The 26571-nt window shown below is 34.4% G+C and overlaps 1 protein-coding gene and 1 long non-coding RNA gene across 5 annotated transcripts in view; one reads left to right on the top strand and one right to left on the bottom strand.

The window, feature by feature from the left end:
* The window catches only part of LOC134842859 (uncharacterized), a 33480-nt gene extending 25498 nt beyond the window's left edge, over positions 1-7982 (top strand). For both annotated transcript variants that reach the window (XR_010162562.1, XR_010162561.1), the window contains exons 2-3: positions 7589-7739; positions 7825-7982. This is a non-coding gene — a long non-coding RNA (uncharacterized LOC134842859). The remainder of the gene's footprint in view (positions 1-7588; positions 7740-7824) is intronic.
* LOC134841414 (bridge-like lipid transfer protein family member 1) overlaps positions 1-26571 on the bottom strand; it is a 469521-nt gene that overhangs the window by 219811 nt on the left and 223139 nt on the right. The gene's annotated exons all lie outside the window — the stretch shown is intronic.

The following is a 26571-nucleotide window of genomic DNA, read 5'->3' as shown; positions in this document are numbered from 1 at the left end:
GCGAAATGAAGAAAAAAAGGAGTAGAAAACATGAGTAACAAAATTACAACATTTTATAACATGAGGAGGTCCAGGGAGAGGGCATGCCGTGTAGCGGCAAAAACTCAATTTTTATGTTTTAAAATGTTGTCATAGTGAATTGCTAAAATTTAGTTGAAACCCGTTAATAACCTTCTTGATTTGTTGATAACAACATTGATAGTTAAAACTCATTATTATTCTTATTGATTTATTGATAACAGAATTGCAGTGGATACGTTATTTGAAGTCATTAATTTTTACAAGGAGGGAAATGTCATAGTATCTAAATTTAGTTCATGTTTCAATTCCAGTTCCATTTCTAGTTGTGCTATTTAATTCATTTATCTGTCTGGCGCTAACTAGTATTTAACCTTCGGAGTTTGTCTGTCAGCTTCGGTTGACCGCCAATTTATTGTCTCCGACTAACTTTCTATCACACGGTTACTTACCTTACTAAAAACAATTTAAACTATCGAAAGCGTATTTTCACACTGGTTTCCATATCTGAAAAAAACACAAAATAATTTCAGAAAATTTGCTAAGAAGAGCGAAAGGATTTGAAGAACAAGATTTGAAGGCCTGATTTATAGAACTTGAGTTATCATTTAAATCGATTTTATAGAAATTCATTTTAAAACAGTTATACATACCCCTTACTCTCGAGTTATGAAAGCTATGAATGGTTTTTACGATATATAGACTATCGATGACCTGCTATCTATCAATGAAATAGGGAACCCTCGCAAGCTCATTTGGAAAAAAAAACGAAGCTCAAACCTTGATGCAACTTTTTCGCTGTATCCGCTGCAAATGATTAGAATTCGCTATTACATTATCACAGCATGTAATTACTAGCAGTAGCTCGAATATATGTGCATATGGAACGTAGACTATTTTTGGGCAAAAGTAAAATTCGATACAGATGTAACAGATGTCGACACAGGATAACGAAATGGAGATCGACCTACAGATATCAAAGCCAGAGAATGCATAAAAACCAAAAATATACATAAGTGACAGTTCGATTGTCGAAAGTGTAAAACACTGTTTTCGACCAAAAAAATATTGCCAGGCTTATGCAAATCTGATCGAGATCATGCAAATTAACTTCAAAAGCTGTGAAAGGTATCAAAGTTACTTGCTAAATAAGCACTGATAATTGGAAGCTGTAATGTTCGGGAGCTTTCAGGAGTTTGGAATTCTTGAAACAGAACAGCCAAAAGCATGAAAAACTGATCCAGAGAAACAGGCTCAAAAATTCATAACAGGTGAGCCATATCAGGAAAGCAGTTTGAGGACATTAAATACTAAGATCGAAACCTAGCGAGCATAACCATGAACCAAGATCCAGAGAACTATATCAAATCATTCCAAATCTAGTGGTTAGATCCAGAATTTAAAATTCAGATAATAGGGTCCGGGATGAAACTCAAGAAAACATTTTGGAAAAAATTAAGTTTTAGAAAAATGACTTCTTACTTTATAGAGAAGTCATTTCTCACTTTTTGATTCAAATTAAGAACAAGATTGCATATTGCACGATGTCGCCCGATATCACGAGATGTCATATCACGAGATCAGATCTTAACACGCGGCTAATTTCCATATACAAATAATTTGATTTACTACTCTTTTATCGCTCTCTAATTCGAATGTTGATTATACCTAATTTTGCCGCCAACCTGTGAAAATTTATGGGCCCAGCTCCCAAACTACGTGTCACAATTCAAGAATGACTGACTAAACAAAGATTTTGACTGAGCTTGCGGTGAATATGTGACACAAGTAAAATCACAACAACAAAAAAGAAAACCGAGAAAAAAAGTCCCAAGGATGATAGTGAACTGGCAGTTAAACAACACAGCAAAATTGAGAGAAGACAAGTCATTGAGACAGGGCATTGAGGCTGGAGTCACAAAGAAGTCACGAGTCAAAGCCGATTGAAGCACACAAGAGAAAGAAAGAGAGAATGATAAACACGACTTTAAAAGAAAGAGAGAAAGAAAGAAAAGAGAGAGAGAAAGAGAGAGAGAGAGAGAGAAAGAGAGAGCGAAAGAGAGAGAAAGAGAAAAAAATCGACAGAAACTGACAAACTGTTCATATTGATAAACTTAAATAAAGCGGTGTTTTATAAATTTTTAGATACTTTTTTGTTGTTTGGGGAGATCGTAATCCGTCGCGGCGAGATCTGAACTTGTACAAGTTTTAAGGAAAAGAAATTTTTTAAAAAATTCTAAATTGTCAAGATATATATTGCCAAGTATGAGTTCTGTGAAGCAACTTAAGCTTTGATAAATCGCTGATGTACTAATCGGTACGCCGACCGTTAGGTTTTGGATCAGGAGTAAATGAGCATAAAAATGCTTTCATATATTATGGCTGCGATGTTGTTTTTGATATAATTAAGACTAAATTTTTTCCGATACAAAGTACGTGGAACATCAGATGATTGGTCAGAGCATAAAAAATTAGGTTGAAAAAGTTTCAGTCGGTAAAAATTGATTGTTTTAAGGAGCAAAAAAAGAATTTTTGCCCTTTGCAGAGCTGAAATTATTCTTTTTGACTAGAAGGAAACTATCAGGAGTGAAGTAGATGAAATCGATTATGCCCCCGGTGTTCGAAACACTGCTACTGCAAAACATAGAAAGGTATATTTAAGAAAAACGCGAGAGATTTCAGATGAACAAAAAATGCATGTTTAGTATGAGTTAGTCCAATGTTTAGAAAACAACTTTTTTGCCTTTGACTTGCCATAAAGGCAAGGGAAACAAGGCTTGGGAAGTTTTGAGTAAAAAGTTTAAAAGCACTGAGCGACCGAGAGTGCATCATATAATTTCAGAATTAACCACGATTAGAATGATAGCTAACGAGAGTGTTGACGAATACATCTCTACAGCTGAAGAGTTGAATAACGAATTAGATGATGTAGGCGAGGGTTCAAGTGAAAAAATGTCTGTTTGTATCATCCATAAAGGCATTTCCAAAGAACTTAGTACTTTTCGTTTTTTTTTGTATAAAGGCTAGCAAAGATGATAAGACTTTGACCGAAAGTAGGAAAGACTTGACATGTTTTAAAAGTGATCATAGGAATGAGGAGGTGATTCAATATTCGTTCATTTCATAGGAAAAAGCGTGTTTTAGGTGCATTAAATTATGAAACTTTTTAGATTCCTTTAGATCCAAACTAGTGGATAAGGTAAACCACTCACTCAGTGATAGAAATCCTGTGGAAAGTTTCAGGTGCTTAGAATTAGGACAAGTAGCCAGGGATTGTAAGAAGGAAAAAACACAAGGGAAGAGCAACAAGTGGCTGAAAGAAATTAAATTCATTTTAGTTCTTACAACTCAACCGATTGAGTTGAGGTTGACTTAGCTATAGGTTTAGGTGCAATTTGCAATATGATAAAGGATAAAACATTATTATTTGAGCTGGACAAGAATTTTAGTAGATTTGTTTCAAATACTAATAAAACGGACTCTTATGTCTTAGTAGAAAGGAGAGTTCAATGAACTTTGAGAAACTCCCACATAGTTTTTGAAAACGTTACAATAAGTGATTGTTTCTTTTTATCAGCGAATTCAGGGAACTTAGTGTCAGTCTCAAAACTTTTTAGAGGAAGAGCTAGAGTTGTTTTTGGAGAAAAGCTATGTCTTGAGCAAGGAAATGGAACCATTTATCCTCTAAGTGAGCAAAAAGATCTTTTCAATTGGAAAATAAAGGGGATTTGGAAAGCAGAAGAGTAGTTTGAGATTTTTTTGTAAGCATGCTTAGAATTTGATTAGAAACACGATGATAAAGTGAAATACGTTGAGCTGCAAAATGAGTTAAGAGCCCATCCAAAAACTAAATCTTCCATAGATGAACCGTTAAAGTAGGAGTCGAGAAGCATCAATGAGGTTGAAGAATTTCGGAGTATGGACTTGAACAAAGGTTCAAAGATATTAGAGGGTAAGAAGCTTGAAAGCGTAGCAAGCAAAACAATCAGAATTTTTAAGCTAAGACACAAAACTCTGATATTGCTCTCAACAAAAATTGTACGGGACATGGTAAAACAGAAGCTCCAGACTAGTGTGGGATATAACGCATTACGTAAATTGAAAGCAAAAGTCTTAAAATTTGGACAAATGACTTCTTACATTACAGATTACAGAGTCGCTTCCCACTTTTTGGTTCAAATTCAGAACATGATTGATTTTTGCACGATGTCAAGCAATATCACGCGATATTATTTCACGAGATCAGATATCAAGAGGCGTTTAACTCTTCATTTATGAAGTGTATCCTTTTGCTTTTTCACACGTGTTCTTCCTTGACAGGGCATGAATGAAAATTGAAATATGAGAATGCATGAATGGAAAAAGAAATTATTAGCATAGTTTTGCAAACTTTTCCGGGCTTTTTCACAATTTTCCGATCTTTCACATTTTTCTGGCATCTTTCTAGCATAGAACATAATTGAAAATAGCCTCGTGCAAAAGAGCCGCCATCGGCAACTCGAGCCATCGGCAGCCCGGGTTCTTTTTCTCTCCGGCATTTTTCAACTATGATCTAACTACTACATAGAAGTTGTTTTACTAATCTTTTAGTGCTCTCTAATTCAACTGTGGATGATACCTAAATTGGCTTCAAAATCTAGCTTCAAAATGAGCGGTTTGAGCGATTGTTGAACGCTAAAAAAACGCTCAAATACCGCGCAAGATTTGAACGGTTTTGAGCGGTTTTTCTAGACAAACCCCTCAAATCTTGAGCGGTTTTTGATCAATTTTTTTTTAGACAAACCACTCATTTTTAAGCAAGATTTTGAGCGCTTAAAAACAGCTCAAACCGCTCAAACCTTGTTTCAAATTAGGTGAAAAAACTCAAACTCGACTCGGGCAGTGAGGTTTTGACTGTCAAAAATGTGAAAAACACTACTTTCGACCAAAAAATGATTGCCAGAAATGTGCAAAATCTGACCAAAATCTTGCAAGTTAACTTCAAAAATTTTGAAAGGTTACAAAATTATTTGCTAAAAAAGCAGAAATAATTTGAAGCTTTAATGTTCGGGAGCTTTCAGAGTTTTGTAAATTTTAAAACAGAAAAGTAAAAAGCATGAAAAAGGAAAAACATGAAAAACTGATCCAGAGAAACAAGTTCAAAATTTCATAACAAGTGAGCCCTATCAGGAAAGCAGTTTGAGGATATTAAATACGAAGATCGAAACCTAGCGAACAAAGTCCGTGAACCGAGATCAAGAGAATTATATCAAATCATTCAAAATCTAGTGATTAGAAACAGACCTTGAAAATCAGATAATAGGGTCCGCGATGAAACTCAAGAAAATATATTGGAAAAAACTAAGTTTTGGAGAAATGACTTCTTACTTTATAAAGACGTCTTCTTTCACTTTTCGGTTCAAATTAGAAACATGATTGGATATTGCACGATGTCGCGCGATAACACGCGATGCATATCACAAGATCAGATCTTAACATGCGGTTAAATTTCCATATACATAGAAGTTGCTTTACTACTTTTTATCGCTCTCTAGTTTGACTGTTGATTATACTTAGTTTTGCCGCCAACCTGTGAAAATTTATGCGCCCAGCTGCCAAATTTTGTGTTAAAATTGAAGAATGATTGACTTAACAAAGATTTTAACAGAGCTTGCGGTGAACTGGTGACACAGGTAAAATCACGCCAAAAAAGAAAACCGAGGAAAAAAGTCCAACGGATGATAGTGGACTGGCAGATGAACAACACAGCATTGAGGCCGGAGTCACAAGAAAGTCACGAATCAAAGCCAAAGGAAGCACACACGAAAAAGAAAGAGTGAATGATATAGACACGGCGTTTAAAAGAAAGAGAGAAAGAAAGAAAAGAGAGAGAGAGAGAGAGAGAAAGAGGGAGAAAGAGAAAAAGATCGATAGAAACTGATAAACTGTTCAATTTGACAAACTTAAATAATGTGGTGTTCTATAAATTTGTAAAAACTCTATTGTTGCTTGGGGAGATCGTAATCCGTCGCGTTGAGATCTGAACTTGTACAAGATTTAAATAATAGAAAATTTCACAAAAAAAAATCTAAAGTGCCAGTATATATTGCTAAGTATGAAGTCTGTGAAGCAACCCTAGCTTTGCTAAATCGCTGATGTACCAATTGGTATGCAGACCGTTAGGTTTTGGATCAGGGTTAAATGAGGATAAAAATGCCTTCATATTTTATGGCTGCGATGATATTTTTGATATATTTTAAGCTAAATAAAAATTTTTTCAATACAAAATACGTGAAAGATGAGATAATTGTTCAGAGCAATTAAAATTAGGTTGAAAAACTTTCAGTCGGTAAAAATTGATAGTTTTAAGGAGCAAAAAAAATTATTTGTTTTTTGCAGAGCTAAAATTATTCTTTTTGACTAGAAAGAAACTATCAGTAGTGAAGTCGATGGAATTGATTATTCAACCGGTGTTTGAAAGACTACTACTGCAAAAGATAGAAAGGTATATTTAAGAAAAGGGCGAGAGATTTTATATGAAAAAAAAATTGCATGTTTAGTATGAGTTAGTCCAATGTTTAGAAAAAATTCGCTTTTGACTTACCATAAAAGCAAGGGAAACAAAGCTTGGGAAGTTTTGAGTAAAAAGTTTAAAAGCACTGACGACCGAGAGTGCAGCATATGATTTCAGAATTAACCTCGATTAGAATGATGGCTAACGAGAATGCTGTCGAATATATCTCTAGAGCTATAGAGTTGAAGTACAATTTAGATGAAGCAGACGAGGGTTTAAGTGAAAAAGTATGTTTGTATCATCCTTCAAGGCATTTCCAAAGAGCTTAGTACTTTTTGTATCAGATATCAATAGGCGTTTAACTTTTCAAATATGAAGAGTATGTTTTTTTTGCTCTTTCACACATGTTCTTCCTTGACAATTAATTCCCAACAATTACTTAACTGCTACTAAAGTCCAAAATAACGAAAAAAATGCTACAAAGTTTTGACTTTGCCTTGCAAAGTTTCTTCTGAGAATCAAAGTTGGTGTATTACCTTTAAAATTATATTCTTGACCTTTACGTTACACTTAGCGTATTATCTTCAGCTGTATCTTAATTTTAAAAGTAATAACTTTGGGATGCTACCTTGAAATTGCCTTCTTTTCCAAGTTTTGAGCATATCATCTTAGATATCTTAATATATAAGCATCTTAGCGCAATCTTGTATTGTTTCCATTAACAAAGTCTCAATGTATATAAAAATACAGCTTCATCCATGCAAAAATACAGCTCTTGATTTTGGGGCGTGCTTGGGTTTTTATTTCTCATAAAATGTGGACTCAAAAAAATCTTAAGGTTGATACTGAATCAAAATATTTCTTGAGTTTTTGGCTGTTATTTGCGACCAGATATTCAGCTGTAGCCGACATTGATTATTGTGAGATACAATCAGCTCCGCAATAAATCTTCCTCTTTTTAAATATGCCGATTCGCGGTCTATGTCAATAAGCGACAGCGATTTGTGTCTCAGAAACGCAAGGGTTTTAGCAGAAACACAAACAGAGCTTTCGGTAGAAGAACAAAACTTGTTTTAGTGTACCACATTTGCAAAGCAACAGGAAGTACATTTGTAACCAAATCGATCGAGGAGTCGGCTGTAGGTCCCCCCTCGCCCGACTGGGAGTCACTCAACTTCTGGCTGGTCACTAATGTGCTACATCGAGGATCCCAATGCAAGCAACTCAGGTATGTAAACAGACCATCTGGTAACTTTTTTCTGATCGGAAATCGCCTAAAGTATTTTTTTTCGGACTCGTAAATTGATGTTTAGTGACTATTACTGCCTCGATGCTTATATAACGCAACAGCCTCAGGGTCAGCCGAAAAACCAAGTAATTGATCTGGGCGAAAGAGAATATGCGATCATGTTTCCTTTTGAAAAAATCCTCGCAATGCAATGGCGACACATCAACATGCTCGACATATATAATCCAGGCTTGAGCTTTGTTTCATCATCGCGATTTCTGTCCAAAGGCTTGACGACAACTATACATTAACATTCAATTGCCATCCCACTTGGAGCAGGCACCTCTCCTCATAAATTTGACCCCGGAGCACAAAATAGCGGTGTCAATTCGTGTCAATTTTGAAGGAGCTTGTGCTACCTGTTGTAGTTTTTTTTTCTAAATTTTACGTTTTTAAAGTTTGTATAATTATCTGGCCAAAAACTGCTGGGTGTGCCATGGCGCTCGATGAAACGTTTGATGACCATCACATATGAGCTGGTATCCAGTGATGCCGCAACCTTGAGGTTTACAGCAAGTAAAAAGAAAACCCCATTTTTCGAAGAGCTCCTTTGAATGGGAACGTAAAATGCCCGAAATAGTCCACGCCTGTGAAGGAAAAAAGTGGTTCCTTATAACCGATCTGTTCGACTGGTAAACAGCCATAATTGGCTTTTCTTTGTCTTTGAAAATCAGTGAATATTTGAGTGAATATTAACCCGCTCAACCAAGATTGCTTACACCTACCTGCATTGGAAAATTTTTGAAAACAAATTTCATATTTCACTACTGATATTTTTGTAGATAGATGCTGCGGAGTACAAATGAGCAAGTATCTGATATTTGGTTACTTTAACAAAGGCATGAGCGCGGAAGCTTATATGGATACACTAACCGACTATGCAAATGAAAACCGACCACTCAATAACCTTGTGGTATGCTTGTTGTTTTACCCACGTCTGTTGTGAAGTTGACTACATAGACATATTTGGTTCTATTGAGTCCCTACTTCTAGATCAATAAATGTATATCAAAAAATTAGACTCCTACTGAAGCAGCTACAGATTTTTTCAGAATTATAGTCCAGATTGAAATTTTTCAAAGTAAACAGTTAAAACGAAATTTTTTGAACTCAAACGAGTTTTTTTTCAGCTCGGGGAACAGCCTATTGGCGCGTGGCACTTAGCATGCGAATACTATCGCAGTTATAAATGAGTTTGTCTTCTCAACTTTCAAGTCAAACTCTTTCTGCTGCGGGTAGCGTCAACCTGAGAAAATGTCTAACGCCTTTTTTCACCTCCCCTTTATCACTTTAAATTTTCCTGAAATAGCTTGCATGCAATTTTCCACTAGACAATCAGTTTCGTTCATTTAACTTGCTATGATCAAGCATCTTTTTATTATCTAGTAACGATATATTTACACAAGCAGGGGCGGATCTAGGATTGACCTAATTGATATTTTCTGAGCACTCCCAAACCATTATAAAGATCAAAACTTGAGAAAATTTTAGGCGCCGCAGGCAAATTTTTGAAAAAAGACCAAAAAAGGCTTTTTAGGCACTTTTAAAACACTTTTGACCAAAAAATCGCGTTTTTTTGGCGCGCGCTCCTCCCTCAAAATTAGTATTTACTGGCGCCAAAGACGCCTTTAGAAAAGATTAGGGGTCCGTCAGCCAAAAATGGATATCTCAAAATAGTTCAAAGGGTCGGTAGAAGGTCGAATCCCTGAGAAGGAGCGTCCGCGCCCCTCCCCCCCCCCCCGCTCCCCCCTAAATCCGCTACTGTACACAAGTATAGCTTGTGTTATAGTATGAACTTTCTTTTTTTTTCTATCTAAGTCGCAAATCTTGTTGCGATGCAATTGTTGCGACAAAATATGTCATTTTGAAAGTGTTCATTTTGATCGAGCTATTAAGTACAGTCAATGCTAAGGATATTAACACAGACTATTATATTACAAATAGCACTTTAGCTTCAAAGTATCATGGATCTGTAGTGTAAGGTAGGGAGAGTGACCAGCAGCAAAATAAGAGGGTTCGAACTTGGGCGGGGTCGGATGTTTTTCCTGAATTTTTGTATACTATTTTAATTGCTTCCGCTCTATAAATTGAGGCATGTTGGTTGATAAGTTTGTTTTTTTTTAAAATTGACTGGTACTGCTAATGCGTCTTAATTGGCTTCCGTCACTTAGCAATTATGTAGACTCATAATTGGCGTGCGTCACTTATGAAGCTTTCTAGATTCAAAGTTTTACTGATTCAGTTTTTCCCAGTAGCATTATCGGTCATATTTTTGCTAGTGTATGCGAAGTCCATTTACGCCTCTGTGTTGAAACTATAAGAAGGTTTCAATTCAAATTAGCTTGATTTAATGAGCTGGATGTGCTAGATGTTAAAAATAATGGGAAATGACGTTAATTAGTTCAAACTGCGGGCTACTTTAAACTCGCACAATTTAACAAAAATAAACTTAGGTAATATACATCTTAATCCGTTTGGACTGAATGCAAAAAAAACTTCATTTTTTATTCTTATTTCAATTTAAAAAATGGTTAGTTATTGGTCATCAAAAATGGTCATTTTTTTCAAAAGCCGAAACAATTAGATACAATTTGGTTGAACCACTTTTCTGAACCATTCCTTACTTTCAGTTTTGAAGCTTTAAGTTGTTGCCAGAAAACTTTCTCTGCCTTAGGTTTTGGATATTCAAAATTTGATGAAACAATTATTTCTAGGGTATTTCTTGATTGAAAAATTAAATTGCACTACGATGTCTTTCATTTTTCTAATATTAGTGTTGATCTAATTTTTTCATACTAAGTCTATAGTTAATTTGTTCAAAGATTTGTTATCTGCGTTATATAAAGTTTGATACACCTGCTGAACTGATACAAATTTTGAAGAAAAAAAAACAGAAACAGTCTTATAATACCTTAAGAATTGGTTTTATCACCAGTTTATTATGTTATTTCTGGCGTTGATGGGTAGCTTAATACAAGTCATAGTTTCTCAGTGGCATAAAAGTGAAACTTTTCTTGAATGTCATAAATTTTCCTTGTCAACCAAGCTTTTAATCAGCTATAATTTCCAAGTTTTTGTCAGGAACGTTTTTTCAGGAGTTAAAATTTTTCAAAAAAAAGTTATAATTTCACAAAAAAAATCACAAACAATTTTGTGGTAACCGCTAGAGAATAAACACTTTATTCATTTTTTTTCAAGATAAAATGTCAATCAATAATTGAATTAATAACTTATCTAATTTTCTTATCTTGTTCACAGAAAATTATTTCACAGTATTTGTATGGTTTCTGGGGACTTTTTCATTTGTATGGTATTTGAGATTTATGCCATTTGACAAAGACAATAATCTATATTTTTTCTTCTTTGTTTTTTGAAAGAATTGAATATTTTGTGTTACAAATAAATAACCATGATTTTTTTGTGAGCTTGCAGGCTACCTATTCGAAAGAGGCTTGCTCTAACGTTATCTCTGAAGTCGGTTTTGGTCCTGGCCCACTGAGACGAGTTCATCACTCAAATGTCAGAGAGGGAACTTCTTACCTGATTCTAGGAAATGACTTTTCTAAAGGAATTCCAGGAATGCCTTCGATGACAATCGACTTCTTCGACCCTGGATCTCAGCTGACGTTTCATTGGTTCAAACACCATATCATGTGTCAAGATCACCCTTCCATTTGCGGTCAGCAGAGTCCGAGAAGGAAAACCAGAACAAAACAAATGAAAAAACAATTTAAGGATAGCGGCGGAAAGAAAACGAGGCGCAGGAAAAAGGATGCAATATCAAAGCAAAATGAGTTCAATCGTCAAAATTGATAAAGGATTTGATTGAAAAGTGAACTCAGTTGAATGTGCATTGCCCTAGTTTGTGGTGATATATTCCAATAAAAATAAAATTGTACAAACCAATCATTATCGCCAAAAAAAAAACGTACCGACTTCAGTTGTCTTCAAATAACTTGCGTTCACAATACAAAACAAAACAAAAAATCAACTATTCTGTAATTTTTTTGAATTAAAAAAATCTATCGCCAAGAAAAGGCTCAGAAAAAAAACACTGCAATTTTGTCTAACAGCTACCACCTAATCGCTTGCTTCAATTAGACATTAAACAAACCAAAAACCGGTGTTTTTTGTCACAGCGAGCTTGTGCAAATTTTTAAGTTCGATGGAATCACGACCGAAAAGGCCTCAATATGGTTCCTAACTTGACCCATCTTGATGATTAATTGTGGTACTTGATTTTGCGGGGAGAAAAAACTGAACCACCGCCTGCGACAAAAGTCTTTCTCATCTTATTTAACCGACAAAGTAAGGTCTTTCAGTTTTTTTCAGAACAATTTCAGAAACTTTATTTGAAAAAATAATATCATAATAAACTGTTTTTAGGCAATTATTCAATTATTTTAAGCTGGAAGCTTTAGCATTAAAATTTGAAAAATAATAACAGAAAGACAATCGTAAAACGGTTGAATCAATGGGCAATTCGGTTATGACATACCTATCAATAGCGCCTTAAGACGAAGGTGTCAAGGCAATGCTCCATTTCGACAGTCAGCTCCAGTTTTTGATTTTTCACAAAAAAATCTATTCTGTGATTTGTAATAAAGTTTTTGGTCACAATTCTAAAAGTAAGTAAAATAGCTTCAGAAATTAAAATTAAAATTTGAAAAATAATATCAGAAAGACAATCGTAAAACGGTTGAATCAATGGGCAATTCGGTTATGACATACCTATCAATAGCGCCTTAAGACGAAGGTGTCAAGGCAATGCTCCATTTCGACAGTCAGCTCCAGTTTTTGATTTTTCACAAAAAAATCTATACTGTGATTTGTAATAAAGTTTTTGGTCACAATTCTAAAAGTAAGTAAAATAGCTTCAGAAATTAAAATTAAAATTTGAAAAATAATATCAGAAAGACAATCGTAAAACGGTTGAATCAATGGGCAATTCGGTTATGACATACCTATCAATAGCGCCTTAAGACGAAGGTGTCAAGGCAATGCTCCATTTCGACAGTCAGCTCCAGTTTTTGATTTTTCACAAAAAAATATATTCTGTGATTTGTAATAAAGTTTTTGGTCACAATTCTAAAAGTAAGTAAAATAGCTTCAGAAATTAAAATTAAAATTTGAAAAATAATAACAGAAAGACAATCGTAAAACGGTTGAATCAATGGGCAATTCGGTTATGACATACCTATCAATAGCGCCTTAAGACGAAGGTGTCAAGGCAATGCTCCATTTCGACAGTCAGCTCCAGTTTTTGATTTTTCACAAAAAAATCTATTCTGTGATTTGTAATAAAGTTTTTGGTCACAATTCTAAAAGTAAGTAAAATAGCTTCAGAAATTAAAATTAAAATTTGAAAAATAATAACAGAAAGACAATCGTAAAACGGTTGAATCAATGGGCAATTCGGTTATGACATACCTATCAATAGCGCTTTAAGACGAAGATGCCAAGGCAATGCTCCATTTCGACAGTCAGCTCCAGTTTTTGATTTTTCACAAAAAAATCTATACTGTGATTTGTAATAAAGTTTTTGGTCACAATTCTAAAAGTAAGTAAAATAGCTTCAGAAATTAAAATTAAAATTTGAAAAATAATATCAGAAAGACAATCGTAAAACGGTTGAATCAATGGGCAATTCGGTTATGACATACCTATCAATAGCGCCTTAAGACGAAGGTGTCAAGGCAATGCTCCATTTCGACAGTCAGCTCCAGTTTTTGATTTTTCACAAAAAAATCTATTCTGTGATTTGTAATAAAGTTTTTGGTCACAATTCTAAAAGTAAGTAAAATAGCTTCAGAAATTAAAATTAAAATTTGAAAAATAATAACAGAAAGACAATCGTAAAACGGTTGAATCAATGGGCAATTCGGTTATGACATACCTATCAATAGCGCCTTAAGACGAAGGTGTCAAGGCAATGCTCCATTTCGACAGTCAGCTCCAGTTTTTGATTTTTCACAAAAAAATCTATTCTGTGATTTGTAATAAAGTTTTTGGTCACAATTCTAAAAGTAAGTAAAATAGCTTCAGAAATTAAAATTAAAATTTGAAAAATAATATCAGAAAGACAATCGTAAAACGGTTGAATCAATGGGCAATTCGGTTATGACATACCTATCAATAGCGCCTTAAGACGAAGGTGTCAAGGCAATGCTCCATTTCGACAGTCAGCTCCAGTTTTTGATTTTTCACAAAAAAATCTATTCTGTGATTTGTAATAAAGTTTTTGGTCACAATTCTAAAAGTAAGTAAAATAGCTTCAGAAATTAAAATTAAAATTTGAAAAATAATAACAGAAAGACAATCGTAAAACGGTTGAATCAATGGGCAATTCGGTTATGACATACCTATCAATAGCGCCTTAAGACGAAGGTGTCAAGGCAATGCTCCATTTCGACAGTCAGCTCCAGTTTTTGATTTTTCACAAAAAAAATCTATTCTGTGATTTGTAATAAAGTTTTTGGTCACATTCTGAAAGTAAGTAAATTAGCTTCAGAAATTAAAAAGTAGAAATGCCAAGTGCTGCTCAAATTTTTCTGATATTTTAACTAATTGTTTGGTAGGGGTAAACTGAGGGGGGGGGGGGGGGGTAAACTGAAAGGTGGGGAGGGGCTAGGTGCGCGGTTAGCAGATGTACAACAAAAAAACAGCCGGACAATAACATGATTTTGTGAACACAAACATGATTTTCTTTTTTTTGTTTCATGATATTCAAAATTTAATTTCTAAATTATCATTTATTTGTCATAGTTTTGCACAATAAAAGCAACAAGCAAACTTAGCATTCTTTTGCAGAAAGAAACTGACTATAATGGATTTTTGTGCGCAGAATTATGTTGAAAAAGAAACCATATTATGAAAAAAAATTGGTTTATAATACATTTTTTTTGGTATGAAAAATGGATTTAAATTGTAGGACTGGTATTTTTGATCAATTATTTTGTTCATTATTTTTGAAATTATTAATAATTTTCAGCCATATAGCTCTAATGCGGTATTTTTTTCTGGGAAATAAGTTTTTTTTTAAATAGATTTTTTTTGGTATGAAAAATGGATGTAAGTTTTAGGGCTGGTACTTATAATCAATTAACTAGTCCAATATTTTTGAAGTTTAAAAAATTTTAGCCATAAAATTCCATAAAAATTGTTCTGAGCTCAGGTTGTAGCCAAACTCTTGAAAAAATAAAATTCTACTTTTCTGAAGTTTAAATCAGAAAAACAAAATTTGAAAAACTAAATTTGTTAAGTTTATAAGATAACGCACACAGCGCAAGGCGGAAAAACTAAATTTGTTAAGTATATAAGATAATGCACACAGCGCAAGGCGGATTCTGTTCAAAGAAATTTAATCAAGCAAAAACTGTGACCATCAACAGAATTCTGTTGATGTATAAGACTAGTATGATTATAGCATACTACTATGGAAGATCAATGGGTATAAAATCAAATTCAACATGTATAATTAGTTATTCAGCAAAAACTCTCATGTGACAACCCTAATTGTTCCGACTTTCGGTACGAAAGTAACGGAATATTTGTGCTCGGGGTGGGTTTTTTTCTTCAGACAAATTTCGACTTTTTAACTAGCCATTTTTGACAAAATTTTTTTATATCATTCGAAAAGTATTAATGTCCTGAGCTTAAATTTGAAAAAATATTTCACCTGTGATCATTTTTCGTAAAGTTACGGGGGTTTAAAGATTGCCATTTTGGCCAATTTGGGACAATTAACGCGCGATATATTTCGCGCTTTTTGTTCCGACTTTCGATATGAAAGTAACGGAATATTTGTGCTCGGGGTGGGTTTTTTTCTTCTTCAGACAAATTTCGACTTTTTAACTAGCCATTTTTGACGGAATTTTTTTTATATCATTCGAAAGGTATTGTTGTCCTGAGCTTAAATTTTTAAATTTGAAAAGATATTTCACCTGTGATCATTTTTCGTAAAGTTATGAGGGTTTAAAGATTGCCATTTTGACCAATTTGGGAAAATTAACGCGCGATATAATTCGCGCTATTAACGCGTAAGCGGAGATTTAATCCGTCTTAGAAATCGCTCCAAATTGGTTGAAAGAAGCTTATTTGCCATAAATGGTTTGTTACAAGGAGCGAAATCTATCATTTTGTACTTAATATGGCGTGTGGGGGATGCTTTTCATTAAAAAAAAATTCAAATTTTAGAAGAAAAAATTTTTAATTTTTTTTATTTTCATTTAATTTCTTAAAGGTTACTACTGCTCTATAAACCTTAAAAGGCAGTCGGAACCTTCAGGGCTTCGCCCTGGTACGAGCAGTCTTGTAACGCTTTAGCGGAGAGTTAATCCGTCTTAGAAATCGCTCCAAATTGGTTGAAAGAAGCTTATTTGCCATAAATGATTTGTTACAAGGAGCGAAATCTATCATTTTGTACTTAATATGGCGTGTGGGGGATGCTTTTCATTAAAAAAAAATTCAAATTTTAGAAGAAAAAAAATTTTAATTTTATTTTATTTCATTTAATTTCTTAAATGTTATTACTGCTCCATAAACATTAAAAGGCGGTCGGAACATTCAGGGCTTCGCCCTGGTACGAGCAGTCTTGTTGCCACTTTGTATTCTTTGACAACTAGTAGCCATAAAACAGAAATTTCAAACAATTGTTATTCCGGTTCGGCCTAAAATGAATTGCACAATCTGTACTCATGCTACCATTTCAAGTTTACAACCTTGGAATAATTTTTGCTTCCGCTACCAGTACTTACATGTTAATCAATAACCACCACTCTTTCCACAATCGAATACCTAGAGTTGCGGCAGATAACGTAAAAAATATGCTTACAAACTATTCAGGAAAATGAACTTTCTTCACATGTGCGACAATTACTTATACCAAATTCGTAAGCCAATAGACTTAACTTTCAAATTTTAACTGAAAACAGGCTAAGTGTTTATTAGTCTAGAAATTTGTAGAAAGCATTCGGATGTTTTTGAAAACTAACAATCAAGCATTGCTAGAGATTAGAAAACTCAATCAAAACTGCTCAAGAGTTCTTTTGTATAGATTTCTTTTGCAGAGAACATTCTCCAGGTACACCGGCAACCGATTAAATGTTGCCTTCTTCACACTGGAAAAAAAATGTTTATAAGTGATTTGATGTTTTTCTTTGGTCACAAAGACCAAGAACAATCTTTCTACAAGTGGTTTTTCAGATAAAAGTAGAAAAAAGCTAACTTGAGTCTATGAAAAGGTTGAATCAATGAAATGTGTCCCGCTTTTATTATCTTGGGTTTAATATTTTGAATACATTAATTTTTTTAGCTTAAAATGTTAGCTTGGAATAACAATTATCAGAAACGCAAACATATAAGATAAGGCAATCGGAAAGATTTTTTATATAAGCAGGTTAAATACTGGATTTTATGATAATACTGAAATTTGATTAATAACAAGGCAATAAAAAATTTTATTCAGCCCCTCAAACTAGGATAGATTTTTAATTAAACTATTCTACCAGATTGATTCTTAATTCAACAGAACATTAAACCGTTTTTAATATTGCGATTTTGAATGAAAGCTTAGTTCAAAGCTATGCCAACATCTCCAATCTACGCTTCTGAATTTGAAAATTCATTAAACGTTCTTTTTGAACTTTGCTCCAAGAAAAGGTGCTTTCAAACTTTTCAGATTGGAAACAAATTGATCGTTACAACTGTAAAACAGATTCTTGAGTAATTGATTCAAAATGTTAAAATTTAGCATCAAAAGATTGACTTCTGAGTTGTGACGGATGGTCTAACTCATAGAGTAATTTCAGATGAGGTACACCGTCTGCTCGTCACGCTATCTCATTTTCGGCCGGATAGATTCGTGCAACTTCTTAGTCTAATAACTGATCTTAATCTTACTCTTATATCTCTTAGTCTCAATAGATCTAGAGTATACTGGTTTTGTTACGAGTCGGTGTCTTGGAGAAAGCAACTAAGTTGTAAGTTAAATTCAAAATGCTCTGGTGCTGAAATTACAAGCAATTTCAGCACTTACAAATAAGTGGGTTGTTAGTTTGATGGAGTGTGATTGGTTAGTCTTTAATATTTTATAGGGATAAATTATCTAATTTATAACCAATAATAATATATGGTTTGGATCAGGTTACACCCATCCGGGGCTTACAGAGTTTTTGTTCCTTTGACTTCTATCTGAAATGGAGCTTGAATGATTATCGTTTGTATTTCGCGAGCATCATTTCTATTTCGTTATTGGAGGTGAAAGCTCCAGAAAGCTGGAATCGTAAAGGTTATTTTGTCATTCAGCGATGACTGAGACCGTCAACAAAATCAATCTGATTTCCTAATGGTCTGTTCTTGATCGGTGAGGAGAACTGTATTTCGATCTTGTTCGGGAATGGCGTGAAGCTCGAGTTTGGAGGGAATGCCTTGTAACTCGGATCTGAACGTATACTTGAACAACGAGGTGATCTTTGGTCTTTTTCAATGAAGTCCTTTGCTTCGGAGTCAAGTCGTTCTTCAAATCCTTTGAGTTGTGGTTGTGAGCGGCATATCGGTTGTGTTCAGCCATTCTGTGGATTGAGTGTGATGAGGTCGTCTTAGCTTCTTGATGCTCGTCTTCGTGATTGTGTATGGTTTATTTCACCGCATTATATAAGTTACATAAATAAATGTTTAGTTAGTTCTTCTTTTAGTTATGTTTTTGTTATTAGTTTTTATCGCAAAAGCTTTTATTTTAGTTCAGTTATTTTTAAAGAGTTACTCACATCCTATCAAAAATAAGGAGTGTGTCACAAAGCGTGTGTTCTAGCACGGTGGGTTAGGCCGGCTATTAAGCATGCTCAGGACGTCCTCGTCTGGTGGGTTAGGCCAGGAGTGAGGGTATAATTGCATGCTGGTTTTTTATGGGGTCCTGTTTTGCGTTAACCTTTTATGTCATGTTTGTTAGTGGTTTTTTCCTTTTGTTGTTTTGGTTGGGTCCTTTTTATCAAAAATCAAACTGTTTGGTTTGGTTTGTCTTTCGACTTTTTGGTGTTTTATGTTTTTTTAGACTTATCAATAGGCTTCAAAAGAATAAATTATCGGATTCTTTAAGCTGGTTTTCTTAGTCATGCTTTTAGTTTGTGGTTTATGGTGTTTAGTAAGCTGCGTTGGTTAGTTGGGTTTATTATATAAATCCTTTCCAAACGGGTTAAAAGAAAGTTGGAAACTTGTTGATACTAGTTTGAGTTGTTATTAGTGAAAGTTAAAACTTGAAATCATTATTTTAAGCAATTCGTCGTAGGCGAGCTGTGCGAGTGTGGATAGAAATTGTGCGCGAGTATATTGGTCTTGAAAAGGTTAGTACTGCTGGCATTTGTATAGGTTTACTACTGAAAATCTTAAATTTACTGCTTTGTGGGGACTGAAATTATTAGTTTGTTTTCATTGTGTGTAGATTTACTACATTAGGGAAAAGAATTTATAGTTGAATTTACTACTGTGGAGAAGAAAGTTTACAGCAATATTTGCCGAGAGGAAAGTACATTGTTCACAAGTTTCAATCGGAAATAAAAACAGACTAGATCACGAATCTTTCTACCAAAGTAACATCAAGAGATTATTACATCTCAGCCCTGAAGACTGTAAAAACGAACTAAAGCGACTAAACCTTACACCAAACATATGCGCAAACAGAAAACTCGTAAATTTTTAAGTTTTCCCAGACTTAACACATCAAACCGAGCTTGAAAAACACCAAGGTCACATACGATTAGATACAAAATTTCCCTTCCATGGAGCACACGGAAGATTAACATACGATTTTCATAATAACATTTGGATACCACACATTGGAATAAATAATCCCTCATATTGCAAAGCAGATACAAAAAATAAAGGATACCAAGAAATAATGTTTTTCGATTGGAAAATACAACTTGAAAAAGTACAACTTACACGAGACTTAAAAGACGACACAATACTTTACCAAGGAATTAGACTCCCTTGCAAAAACGACCAAGGTTATTGCGATCCTAAAACACGCACACAAGCAACCATTGTTTGGTTTCCCGAAGAAACCTGTACCATTTTCCAAGTAGCAAAAATACACGCTAGAATCATTAAATTTCGCCAAAAATATTTTATTGAATCAATCCCATATGAAGATGCAAACCCTGACCAGATCAGAACTACAAATCTGGTCGCCTCACTGGTCGCACCAGATGAGTTGTGACGGATGGTCTAACTCATAGAGTAATTTCAGATAAGGTACACCGTCTGCTCGTCACGCTATCTTATTTTCGGTCGGATCGATTCGTGCATTTCCTTAGTCTAATACCGATCTTAATCTTACTTTTATATCTCTTAGTCTCAATAGATCTAGAGTATACTGGTTTTGTTACGAGTCGGTCTCTTGGAGAAAGCATTTAAGTTGTAAGTTAAATTCAAAATGCACTGGTGCTGAAATTACAAGTAATTTCAGCACTTACAAATAAGTGGGTTGTTAGTTTGATGGAGTGTGATTGGTTAGTCTTTAATTTTTTATAGGGATAAAATATCTAATTTATAACCAATAATAATATATAGTTTGGATCAGGTTCCACTTCATACAGTTTTCCAAGAAAAGTAATTGTTATGATATAAGCGATTAAAAAATGCTTAAGTTGTTTTAAATTTTGCCCACGAACAAGACTACTAGCAAGAAAAAAGCCTTTCAGTTATACACAGATCATTGAAGACTTGAATTTTTCGTTTGACAAGCTACATTCTCATATCATTTTAAAAACTTTCAGTTTTTTTATTCATATTTAAGTTTATGATGACTAAAGGTAATTAGAATCAGTAAAAACAATTTTTTTTAAAAAAAACACTATTCTTCATCATCAGATGCAGGAGTCGTCCAGACCAAGCTACATCATCAGGTTTATACAAAAACTTGGACGTTCCAAAGTAGAGAAAGTTTGTTGAGAACCAATAGTTAACCTTAAAAATAGGTTAGCGTTCATCAAAAGATGTAGGAGTCATCCATACCAGGCTACAAAATTATGATTCTCAATAACTAGTGACTTGTTGGACAATTATGGGAACAAAAATATTTAAAATCACAAAACTTTTTGAGGAAAATTTGTCAATTTTTATCATGGATATAGGAGTTATCCAAATCAAGCTAATTTATCATATTTTGATGTAGAAAGTTTGCTTTATGGACATACTTATCAAGAAAAAAACTGTTCAGCATGATTAATATATTTTAAAAACTTTCAATTAATATAATTATCTCAATGAATTATTTTTGGTATTTTGGTCAAGTTTAGAAAGACCAAAATTTGCTTAGAATCGATATGTATCTCTAAAAGATAAGTCAATTTTTGTCAAAGGAGTCCTAAAGGTGGGGGGGGGGGGTCCTCACGTAAAGCAAAGTCCTAGGAAAGGAAGGTATCCTTATTTTTTTGGAGGACCCTCGTCCCAGGATTTTGTGAACGAAAGAAATGTTCCACCCGAAAAGCAGAAGACCCCCTACTTAGGTTCTTGCTAATTTTAGCTTAACAACAAGGGACACGATACAGATTTCTTTCTAATTCCAATTTTTGGGGTCCTAATTATTGGTCCTGGTTAATTATATGAATCATTTTATTTGTTATATTTGTTTCGGGTAAATGAACTTTTGACCTATTTAAAGTTTGTAAGTCAAAGTGGAAACGACTTTTATGGTATATATTAAAAACTGGCCGGCGATTTTGGCAGCGTAGCTTAACTGTTGGCAGCAGTAAGCTAAATCCTTAACTTGAGCTATGTTATATGGTGAAAAGGCAGTAAATTGAAATAATTCTCCAAAGGCCGTGGCCATTTCTGGACAAAATATACCAATTGATAAATTTGTGAAATTTTGAAATAAAAAAATGAAGAGGGAACTTGGTGTACTGAAGATATTGATAATGAACATTTACCATTAAGAGTGTTTTCAACCTTAGAAAAAAACTCATTTTTTAAAAATCTGTAATGAACGCTACGACGTGTCTCTCGAAAGGGCAAAAGAATTTTCAAAGAAAGAGTACGAGTTAATTATCAAAGAATATTTTTATTTGAGTAAGCTTCAACAAATCTCTTGGTGCATTTCCACAAAAAAAAGTATAGTACTGTGAGCAATTTGAATGTTGCTGATTACGAAAACGTATTCGACTATTCGTTTGATTTTAACTCAATATGGGTTGGTAAAAACTTGGAGAGAAAAATCCGTCCATATTTCAACAAGCTATTAAAATAGTAAAAACACTCAGTGGTTTATTTAACTATCTATCACCGTTATCTTAATGAGTCTAAATGGTATCTGCAAGGTCATTTTTATATCCACTGGCTTGAAATTCAGTAGGTTGGAGAAATGTTGGAAAAAATAAACAATGAAACTGCAAAAAAGCAGAGTAACCTCTATTTAGTTTTAAAAAATGCACGAAAGTAATACGTCTTTGAAACAAACTTATCCTGATAATTCTAACCGACGGAACCAATTTCTAGCAGCATGTTCTATGTTTGTTTTTTCGTTCTGATAACCTTAACTACGACATTTTAATTAAGTTGAGACCTTGTTGTGGCTTGATTGGTTGTGATAACTTTTCCTTGGACAAATAATTCATTATAAATAATTTTAAAAATTCAAAATTTTTTGATTGGACGTAATTCTGAACGATGTTGTCGGATTTATACACAAGTTTTACCAAGAGGGTCCCACGTACTGTTACATGTTGCCCTGGAACTGTAACAACAGCTTATTCGGACATTTGAGTGGAATAGTGTTCTGCCTTTTCATTAAATTGAAAAAACCAGAAGTTTAATATTTACTAGAATACTAAACGAGAGATCAGTTGTGCTTGACGTGGAAGGCTTTTTTACAAGAAAAACGCCTTTGTGGTTGAAGAGTTAGCAGTAACAACTTCAGACTACAGCGAGCGACTCATTTTTTTTGCCTCCAGTGAATTTCAATATACTACCAAAGCTCAAACAAAAAGTTTCCAACTGGTTAACTAATTATTTAGACGGCCTCAATTGGGAAAACGGTGATTAACTTTTCATAAACTTAAATCAAAAAGTTCAGGGTTTTGTGTTGAGAAACCCTAGGGCCGTTTTTTACGCTTAAGACAAAGAAAAGATGGATTTTTTGGGCAAACTACTTGGGCCGAAAGGTTGAAAACGTAGATGATTTGGGCTGTCCGCAGGTTGAAAAATTATATTTCAAAAATTATCCAAGTTGCAATAGAAATATATCTCATTACAACTTGTGCCCTGAAGAGAAGCAAGGTTGTTTATGATTGGTTGAAAAATGAGCAACAGCGAGAAATCAGCAAACGTGGAGACATACTTATCAGCAAATTCAATGCTTTGTGCGTGGATGACTCTAGAGGGTGATATTAAAATTTCATTCACAAGAAAAAAGCGTATTGATTGCAGCGGCCAAATTGTTGAGACCAAAGAGCAAATAATAAATTTCGAAGCAGAGTTGTCTACCTTAAAGAAATTTTTTCCAGTTACTTATCAATTTGTAAACTTCCAGAGATTCAAATATATCAGAACTGTTAGCCAGCAAGCGAGGAATATATTTTCCCGAACTAGTCTTAGCACCCAAACGTCAGCCAGGAGTTCAGATGGATCTAAACAACAGTGAATTGCTAGATGAGATTAAAACGGGTGTGTAAGAGGATACTGTGAAGAAATATATTTACTCCAAAAAAAGTGCAAATGTCCCAGCAAACTATGTTCTAGAAATGCATGAGATAAATGATGGAGACTTTAGACGTTATGAAACTTTGAACTGTTCGTATAACTAATTCAATTTTTGTTTTTTTACAAGCTTCATTTACAGTGAGAAAAAGTCTTACAAATATCGAATCACTCCAAAAACCAGTGTTGTCAAAAAACGTGCAATTTTTTTGAGTAAAGAAGGTTTCCATCTAGTGCGATAAATACATTATTTTTGATAAAAGTACCTCACAACTTAATTATGACCGCTGAAGATTTCATTTTAATTCCGAAACACTTATATGTTGAAGAGAAACCACAAGCTGCACAAATTCTTCATGATACTAGTATTAAACATTAAAACGCTCGAATATCCTACCTTAACCGGCTCAGACTCCAATTACTCCTCAAAATAGTAAGACTACTGCAACCAAGAAACATTTGCGGAAAATGCTGAGATCCAACAAGAACAGCTAGAACAGCTAAAGAACGATGGAGAAGTAACGGTTGAACGTGATAAAGATGAAATATTAGAAAAGAAAAACGATAGGCAGACCGAAAATATTTTGGGACAGTTTCAGGTTATAGAAGAAAAAAGTTTGTTAGAGCAAAAACCATACTTGAAAACATGAAAAATTCACAAAGAGTAATCAAAAACCGGGGCAATGAGCTGATATATTTCGATAAACTACCAACAGGACTTAAGGCTGCAGTATTTGTTATACGACATTTTACAAAATACAAAAAAGTTACACAATCCGGCGTTCATTATCATTTTAACTGCTCTCAACTTGAATGAAAAGCTGGTAATAAACCGAAATGCCAAACGCGTTGTTCAGTCATCATCTTTCAACGCGCAAGAGAAACGAGAACCCGGACCCTCAAAATCCCGACTAACATACCCCGCTTGGCAGGAAAGAAGTAGTGCAAACTTTAAAAGAAGCGAGAAACAAAAAAGAAGAAGTCTTAGCGACAATAGAAAAACCCGAAATCAAAAGCGTGAAAAAGAGTCAGAAGAAGGCTCCGACGCGTACTGAATGCCCAATAAAGATTCAGATTCTCCAACGTCAGAAAAGATGGAGGCAAAAACAAAACAAAGGGAAAGTTACCAAGATTGAAGAAAAATTGTTGAAAACTAACTACAGTGACAAAAAATTCGCGTTATTTGGTAGTGTGAACAACATGATAAAAGCAATCAACTTGTGGCGACAGAAAAGTAAACATTTCCTTCACACTGAGCCTGCTACACGAAATATCGAACAGTCATCAGAAATTAGCCGCTAATCAAGGTAATAGTTTACAATATTGACGAAATCTGGTCATTATGACTGGCCTATGTTGATAAACTTGCCAAGTTCAACCATGATGTTAACTATCTGCTTGTTGCAGTTGGCTGCGTGTCCCGCTATATCAGAGTGCAACCCTCGAATCAAAGTGTGCTACTACAACAGCAGACCATTTCAAACGGTATGGGTGGACGGGCACAGAGTTTAAAGTGTCCTTCGGAGCATTATGTAAAAAAAGGCACAAAAATATATAGCCTAGAGAGCGAGACAAAGTCCACATTCGCTGAGCAATTTATACGTTACATGAAAATTCTTTTTGTAAATACTTGAAAAATATATGAACATACTCATACATTGACAAATAGCCATTTTTTGTCAAAGCAATTAAATCGACAAATCTTGCACCAAACAAGGTAACTAAAAAAGATGTTCCTCGCTTGATTTCATAAAGAGCAGAACTGTCATTGAATTTAGTTCGAGGTCCAAAGCTTTATGTTGGTGATTATGTTAGACTCGCCAAAGTAGACACAATTTTCGGCAAGATTTACATTGAATTGTTCACCGATGAAGTGTTTGAAATTTTTGACATACCAACACGAAATTTCCCAACATACAATTTGATTGATGTTAACAGAGAAACGATTGAGGGAAAAGTTTACGATTTTGAACTAATTCGCGTTCTGGAGAAGGAGAAATCGTAAACAATCATGACTGAGGGCACTTCCAGCCTTTTCGCCCAAAATTTTCCCCCTTCCTTCACAATTACACTTGTTTCATCTGCATCAATGAACGTTTTCAAAGATAAAGTTTTGGCCAACCTCAAAAATCTCCTGATGGAAGAAAAAAATTTGCAAGGTGAGTGGAGAGTAGCAGTTACAGAAATTGTCTTCGCTACTCAGATTGACATTAAAACTGACAGCAGCATTGCTTAACACAAAAAAAATTGGGTTACAGCAAGCTTGAAAGTTGAGAAAAACAAGATCTTCAGGCTTTTTACCTTAGAGAAACAGCAAAACTAACAAAAACAGAGTATAGGAGCATTAAACAAATACTGGATGAGATTCGTCTGAAAATAGAATTAGAGAAATTGGGCTACGTTATGGATCCCATAACCAAAAATCTTTCATTACGGCTGCATTATTGGGAAGGTATAACTTGTTCAAGCCCGCAATTTCTAGTCTACTTGGGTTCAAAGGCGCCAGAGATGGAACTGGTTATCACATAGGTTACAAACAAGGAAGCTCGAAACATAGCACATTCACTAACCAAGATCTTGTTGCTGATTATCCCGTTGATTTATGTGCTGGTACTCAGCTTATGTTTATTTACCTGAACCTAATTCATTATCAAATAGTAGGGCGCAAAAAACCCCTGTTAGGAGTCATTGATACTAATCGTCGAGTGAAAAAAGGTTACGCATGTACAATTGAACCATATCATCGTAAAGTGTTTTGTAATTTGGGCTTTAAAAAGCTTATGGTCATCAATATTTTTAATAGTTCTGTAAAATTGCGCAAAGAATTGGAGGATTTACTCCTTTCGCTGGCGAAGAAAATGTTGTTCTGACTTTGAAGTTTCAAAACTTTATCAATATGGATTCGTATTACCCCAACCAAGCAAACCTATCACATTTCTCGGGGCATCATAGACAACGAGGGAGTGGCTTCGGTGCATTAGCCTTGGGATTAGGAACAGTGACACTTCCATTGGCTCAAAAATTTGTGATACCCGCAGCTAAAAAGATCGGAAAAGAACTACTTCTTCAGGCAGCTCCA

This window comes from Symsagittifera roscoffensis, chromosome 3, assembly GCF_963678635.1.
Source record: "Symsagittifera roscoffensis chromosome 3, txSymRosc1.1, whole genome shotgun sequence".
NCBI classification, from domain to species: domain Eukaryota; kingdom Metazoa; phylum Xenacoelomorpha; order Acoela; family Convolutidae; genus Symsagittifera; species Symsagittifera roscoffensis.
Note: the sequence above shows the minus strand (reverse complement) of the source record. Positions and strands in the feature narration are given on the sequence as shown.